Source organism: Amphiprion ocellaris, chromosome 17, assembly GCF_022539595.1.
Source record: "Amphiprion ocellaris isolate individual 3 ecotype Okinawa chromosome 17, ASM2253959v1, whole genome shotgun sequence".
Lineage (NCBI taxonomy): Eukaryota > Metazoa > Chordata > Actinopteri > Pomacentridae > Amphiprion > Amphiprion ocellaris.
This window is the reverse complement of record NC_072782.1, coordinates 11,098,958-11,106,498: the sequence shown is the minus strand read 5'-3', so window position 1 is coordinate 11,106,498 and position 7,541 is coordinate 11,098,958. Positions and strand designations below refer to the sequence as shown.

The window sequence follows — 7,541 nt, the reverse complement described above, 5'->3', positions numbered from 1 at the left end:
CCTGTGTTCAGGATGGTTTCTTGCCCAAAAGCTGGATGTGTTACACTCCCATCCTGCAACTTGACCTTCACATCCTTACTTTCTGCCTCACTACATACAAGGGACATTAGGGCATTGAACATCTGTATTGGACTTAAATCATGTTGTTTAAAGATGCCCAATCCAAACCAATTTTATGTTTAGCATAGATGGCCAGATGTAGCCAAACATCTAACAAAATCTAAGTTCAATTTCAGTTCTTCGGCAGTTTTCAGTAAATAAGGATGGACTGGTTGACTAACAGTCTAAGGTCTGATACTTCAAGAGGCATCATTCCTCAGAGTTTGATCTCCACATGTTGATCTGCCTCGATCACATGGTGCCACCACCTGTTTCCCTGTCCTCTCCAGACATTTCCCTCTTGTCATGAGGCGCTTCCCCTTCCTGTTCTCATAATGCGTTCAAAATCTCGTCCTGATTCTTCGTCCCTGTCCATTTCCTCCCTTGGCAAACTCTTCCCTTTGAAGAAACCACATGTGTAGCATTTTCAATATCAGCAAAAGACACGCAACTTACAATCAACTTGACCGGCGCAACATTTGCAGAGTTCATCATCATTTCAAAAAGCTTTATTAGCTCAGTCACTGCTGATGTTTGCTGTTACTACACAAAAAGCATGAGTTCTCTGTCTCATGCTTTTTCTTCCTTCCTCCTTCTGGCCTGGTCTGTAATGTATTCTACCCCTTTGGTGGCCTCTAGCCAGCCTCACTCTTATGTTCTTTAACAATGGGGAGGGAGGAGGTCACTTGATGCCTCTCCTAAGCTCGGCTCCGCTCTCTTTTGCTCTCCTCATATTTCCTAATATGCTGTGTTCCAATGTCTCTTTTCTTCTGCCTTCCTCTCCTTCTTTCTGTCTGCTCCCCTCCCCTCTCTTCTCGTCTTCTCCCCAGCCCTCTGGGTGAGGTTGTCCTACCAGGATGTAACTAAGCTCTCCCTCTCTTACTCTCCCTCCCTCTCTCTCAGGAAAAAAGAAAAAGGCAAAATGAGTTTCAACAGGCAGGTTCTTCAGAGGATGATGTGATTCTGGAACCTACAGGAAAAACTGCAAACCTGATGTATGTTTCTTGACATCAGACAGATGTTACAAATACCTGTTATACAAATGATATGTAACAAGTGGACCTGCAACTACACTACCTGGCCAAAGGTACGTTGACACGCTAATATATCACCTATATATAAATACTGAAGATCTGCTTTTACAACCTGGACCGCTAATATGCTGATGAAAAAGTCTCCAGTCTTTTGTGAAGACTTTTCACAAGCTTATGGAATAAGGGTTCAGGGATTTGCTCCCATTTAGCAGCAATTTCATTACTGAGGTCAGACATTAATGCAGAGTGATGAAGTCTGGATTGTAGCCATTACTCCCATTAATGCTTAAGGTGTTATAGGAGGTTGAACTGACGCCCCCGTGCAGACTGGTCAAGTCGAACATCCTCGGGAACCATGTTCATATTGGATGTTCTTGCATGTATTTTGATGATTTAAATGCGGTGCAAAAGTTTCATGCCAAATCAGGAAGTAGCACAAAAGGTGTCCCTTTTCAGCAAAGTAATTAAAGTCCCACAGGTCAGCAGAATTTCTCAGTTTAAAACACTCCAAAAATTGTTCATTTTACGATGATTATATAACTCCTGGTTTTAGTCCTGCTCCTAATGGTCTGTGTCCATGTTTGTAGCTTTAGCTGCAGCTGCTGTTGTCCATACAACCTTCAGGAACAAGACTCTCTCTGCATCTGGAACTGACAGCGAGCTCAACAGCTGACCACATGGTAAATGACACAGACATAAATGAGTGTGTAAGACCAGGACTTCTGACTGCTTCTAACTTTCTGGCCTAATAAACCTGGAGGACTGAGGTAGCTCCTCATTCTGAATGGATCACCTTGCAAGCAGGGGCCACTGAGGATGGAATATTATGCAAATTTTTATTTCAACCTCTATTACTTTCTCAGTTCATACTTACTAGCTTGATAAAATTCTTAAAGGCTTGTAGAAATGGAAGGGCATCTAATTGAAGGAGAGCATCTTCACACTCTCACAGCTTTTATTTGACACCCTGAAGGATTTAAGACATACAAAACACAATAAAAATGGATTTTCACCATATGAGTCCCTTAAAACAGCAAGGTGAAAAGTAAGTGCATGGTGGTCTGGATGGTGGATGAGCCTCTAATGGATTCAACCTACATGCAAGAGATCTAGAATTAATGTTCACTCTTTGTCTCTGCAGACATAAATTACGTAACGTTTTTGCTCCTCGATCCATAACATCAGAGATGGAATAGCTAATTTTGCTTGTCCAAACGCTTTGGTTCAGTTCAAAGATTTCTTGTCACTGACTGAGGCATATAGACTTTTTCCTCCTAAATCATTTCACTTTTCTAACTCACTTTACTTTTAGCATCTACAACAGTTAGTGAGAATGTGGCCTAACATTCAACACTGAATGTCTTCAATTCAGCAGTATGGTCACTTTCAGTTCAATGCAAAATTAGCCTAACACTGCACAAAAGGTTAATAGCTTTATGGATTTGGTCAGGGATCATGGCAGTTCGATCTAGTTGGTTGAATTTAAATATTTGTTTTTTGTGCATTTACTGAACATCTTGCTCAACCATACAATTTGTTGGCATGTCCAGGAATTAGAAAGACATCAAGATAATTTAGGGTTTTTAAAACGCTCTTATATTATGTTCTTTTACAGTGATAGGGTTTGAGAATTCCACACTTGGAAAATAATTTAATCAAGAATGGAAATACTGTTTAATAAAATATCCCAAATGTATCAATATTAAAATTCAAACCGAATTCAACTGTGAAAAACAGCTGACAGAAGTAAGGCTTTTACATTAGCCCTAGAGGCATTTTAACTGTAAGTGAAGCTTTCACTTAATCGCAATAAAAATTTGTCCAAGTGCTTGCTCAAAGGGAATATTGTAAGGTCTTGACCTCACTCCGTGAAGCGCCCTGAGATGGCTTTTGTTGGGAATTGGCGGTATATAAATAAAACTGAATTTGCGCTGCTCAGCCTCCTTCCCTCCGTGTCTCTTTATCCTCACACCATCAGGAGCAGCTGCTGCGACTGGAGCCTCGTAAGCTGCATGTGGAGTCAGCAGAGGAACTTGCCATCAGGTCCTGATCGACCTCCCCCCGACCTCCCCCTCCACCCCTCCGTCCCGGGTTCTGGACCACGCTGGCGGCCATGATGAATGATTCATTCCCCCAGCAAAAAGAGCTGACTCATCGCTGCATTTCAGCTCCACATTTCCAAAGTGGGCAGAAGCTAAATGGCTTTACCAATAGCCTTGCCTCCTCACCAGCAGCAGCTACCTTCTTGTCCTCCTGCTGAATATGTAAAAGAAGGAAACAGAGCGTCAAAATGTATCGCTGCATTTTGTGTGGGAGTCACAACTGGCTGTTTATCTCTGTAGGCAGCATTTAATTATTACATGCGGCGTATTTATGTAATTTTTGAACATTTTATCTAATTAGCCATCTCATGAGGTTCTTTCTTGATTCAAACGACCTGATCATTTATTCAAATGTCATCCGAAAAGCTAAGGTCACTAAATAGTCCAAAAAAAATCTGACGGCACTGAATGTCTGTGTCTTTGAAGATATTGGTTTGAGGACTTGGTGCACACAAATATTCACATACTCACACTCACAGTGTGACATTCTGAGATGAAGGACATTTTAGTTCTGCTCTGCTGCAGTGGGCTAATGGTCAATAACACATTTATTTTCATCACGGTATGCGTTTGTGTGGGTGTATATGTATGTGTGCGGGGCTGAGTGTATGGGTTGTGCGAGCGTGCGTGTTTGTGTGTCCCTCACTTCCTTCTCCGGCAGTTATTATGGACATTTGAAATTCTGTGCCAGCTTCTAGATTGAGCGGGGGGATTACTCATCTGCCTCAGATATTGTGCTCCTTGGTGGTGCTTGGCTTTGCGGCTGACTTAATGAGAGTGGAAGGCTTTGTTGTTGTGAATTTCTCTATTCATCCAAAAGAGGAGGAAAAGGTGCTCCACTGAGGAGAAAGGGGGAAAAAAAATAAGGTAGCTACTCTCAGCTCCTTTTCCTGGTGAAAAGGAATGACAACTAATACCTGAGGGCACTTCCTTATCTCCAGCCTGTCAACACAGACAGGCCATATCATTCACCGGGAGCTTTACTCAGTGGGAAAAAGCCATCCACCAATGGGAATAAGCCCTTTCTTGAAAACAGTGATGCTCTATCTCTTACTGTGACGCTGTAACCTTTATCATACTGTGTTTATGGAAGAATGGTTCTTCACTCTGCCAAATACTGAGACTTTCTTTCATTTCCTGATTTCAAAGCAAGGCTGAGATGTTCTCGGCTTAGAGGAAACAGGATGAGGTGAAGAGGCAGGAAGTGCATTGTGGGACAAAGATGAGATTATAGGGTGAGAAGAGAAGATCAGGTGGAGATTCAAAAGATGTGCTGACCGCAGGTAGTGTTATTAATGTGTGTGTGTGTGTGTGTGTGTGTGTATCTATGAGAACGTTGCCCTCTTAGACGTCTTTCTTGAGCCCATATTTAAGGATCACAGTCGAAATGATGATGGAGCTTTTAAACTCGCCTTTCCTGGGGCAGACACAAAACAGAGCAAACATGCAAGCTCCACTTCCCACGGGAAAGCTGGGATTTATTTATAAAAATACAAAATGACAGAAAAATGTGTGCACCTGTATGGAAACTCTGACCCATGTGTGCAAGAATGGCTTTCTTCGGCCTCCTACTACTCACTTACAGCTCTACAAAATAAGAGTAAAACATGTATGCTCAAGAAAATATTGTGTTTATTGTTTTGTGGATGCTGAGTGTGTATTTTAAGAGCTACATATGTGTCCATATGTCCATACATGTATTGTGGAACAAGACAAAATCCATAAATATATCAAATAACACATGAATAATTATGTAGCAAGCAAACCAAACCAAAATTCTTCAAAGTAGCCAGCTTTTGCTTTGACAGCAGCTTTAGATACTCTCTCCACCAGCTTCATGAAGTCATCCCCTGGAGCTTTACCAGCAGTCGTGAGGAAGAAGTTCCCACATATGCTGAGCACTTGTTGGCTGCTTCTCCTTCAATCGGCAGTCCAACTCCTTCCAAGGAATCTGGGTTTAGGTCAGGTAATTGTGGAGGCCGGGTCATCTGATGCAGCTTTCCATCACTTTCCTTCCTGGTCAAACAACCCTTACAGATCCTGGTGGTAGGTGGTGTTTTGGGTCAATGTGCTGTGGAAAAAACAAATGATGATCCCACTAACCTCAAACCAGATGGGATGGAGCGTTGCTGCAGTATGTTGTGACTTGCTGATTAAGTGAGCCTCGAATAGCCAACAAATGCAAAGTCCCAGCAACACCATCAGACCAAAGTCCATATTTCCACTGGTCCAGTGTCCATTAGTTCTCCTCTTCTTCTTCTTGATCTCCCTCAGAATGGTTTCTTTGGAGTCTCGTCCAACAGTATATGATTTATTTGCTCCTTGAACTCTTGAAAGCATTGATGTTGGCTCTAATCTGAGCTGCTGTTAATTGGTTGTTTCTGAAGCATGTAACTCCGATGAAGTTATCCTCTGCAGCAGCAGTACCTCTTGGTCTTCCATTCCTGAGGCAGTCCTCATTAGAGCCGGTTTCATCACAGCACTTGACGGTTTTTGATGTTTCAGCCTAAGAAAGTTTCAAAGCTTTTGCATACGTCCAGGACTGACTAACCTTCATATCGTCATCGACTGTTGTTTCTCTTTACTTAACTGAGCACCTCTTGCCCAAATATGAATTAGCCCAGTAGTTTAATGGGTCTTTTTGCTTTGCATTAAGAAGGCATAAATTCAACCCAAAACCAAAATGTTCCAGGTGACTACATCATGAAGCTGGTTTAGATACAGCCAACAGTGTACAAAGCTGTCATTAAGGCAGAGTTCAAAGAGGCTAGTTTGAAGAATCTAAATGTGAAACCTTTAGTTTTCATGGTCACTTTTTTATTTTCTACACAAGTCTGTTTATGGTGTGTCTCAATTTTAATGTCCTCAAAGGCAACTTCCATGAGTGACCACTGTTTAATTTGAGGAATTGCCTCATTTGTTGCAGTATTAAAAGTCATAGATATCAACCTCTCAAATGTGGTTTTGTTCGTAACCCTATCTCCATTCTGCACAGGAAGAATAAATATCAATATTCACAAGAGATTTGCATCGACTATTTATGGATAATTGTGGGAGTGTCACGGGTTGGGGGGGATTTGAACCCAAGGTGAGAGTGGCAAGGTGACAACCAAAACAGGTTTTTATTCACAAAAATAACTCCAAAACAGGAATAATGCCAACTATGGCCAGAACTCACAAATTTCAGGGAGGGGGAAGTCAGACTCCAGGGGAGCGACAGTCCGGGCTCACGCCGGCCAATCGGGGCAGTCCAGGGGGGGAAAGGTCCACGCTCTCTCCAGAGGGCGGCAGGGGTCCACGCCCGCAATCTGGCTGATGGCTCGGGGAAAACGGGCTGCTCCCGTGGCTTCAGCGCTGCGGCATCAGCTTCGGCTGAAGGTACTGAGACAGTATGGTCCCACATCCCCTGCCTTGTGAAGCCGGGCTTTATAGCAGTAGATGGAATGATCTGCAGGTGTGAGGCTCTCCCGCAGCTGCACCCAATCCTCCAATCAACAGCTGCAGAGAGCCTCACAGACCAGCGACACACCGGCAGGGGGACGTACGTCCGAAAGGGGGCGGGGCTGAGCTCGGCCTGTGACAGGGAGTGTAGTGAGTGGAATCTGAGTCTCTCCAAAGTGGGCATATTTTCAAATTTATTATGATTTATAATGCGAAATTTGTGTGCAGTTTCATAAATGTAATTATTTTCAGCGAATACCTTTTCACCTTTTGGTATGAGTTCTAAACACAGTTTTGTAAATTAAACCTCTGGTGGTTTCATGCAAAACTGAAAAAAATGGAAGAACACAGAATCAGTTTTATGCCAAGCTGTCTTCAGCAAAACGTATTGATTCTAGTTGACAACACTGATTAAAATGGCAATAATAACATAATCTTTATTGTGACTTTCTCTAATGAACCTGTATAAAGGTGTGACGAGGTTTTGCAGAGAAATAAAAGTATCTTCGAGAACATTTCGTTTAACACCCAAACAAAGCCGCCAAGCCACATCCTGCTGGTACCCACAGAAACCTCATCTGTCTTAGCAAAGGACAATAGTTCTTCACACTGTGGGACTTCTCGCATTGAAAACTCCCTCAGCATAGTAATGTTATTTGGAGACCCACCTTTAAGAAACACAGCACTATCCCCTGTGGAACTCTGGTAATTTCCTGATGAAATTGTGCACTCCCACAAACACACACATACACACAAAAGTGTTTCCCAAGAAGAAATCGATGACCTTCTGTGGGAGGTGGAGAGATGCCACAACCCACTACACAGCCTACTAAATAAGCAGCCACTAGCAGATGATGTTAAATGA

At 42.7% G+C, this 7,541-nt stretch overlaps 1 long non-coding RNA gene across 1 annotated transcript; it reads left to right on the top strand.

Annotated features, from left to right (window-relative positions):
* Window positions 1-961: 961 nt before the first annotated feature.
* LOC129351008 (uncharacterized) lies at window positions 962-6,198 on the top strand. Its single transcript, XR_008604625.1, has 3 exons — window positions 962-1,186; window positions 1,721-1,813; window positions 3,112-6,198. It is a non-coding gene; the product is annotated as an uncharacterized LOC129351008 (long non-coding RNA).
* Window positions 6,199-7,541: the final 1,343 nt, after the last annotated feature.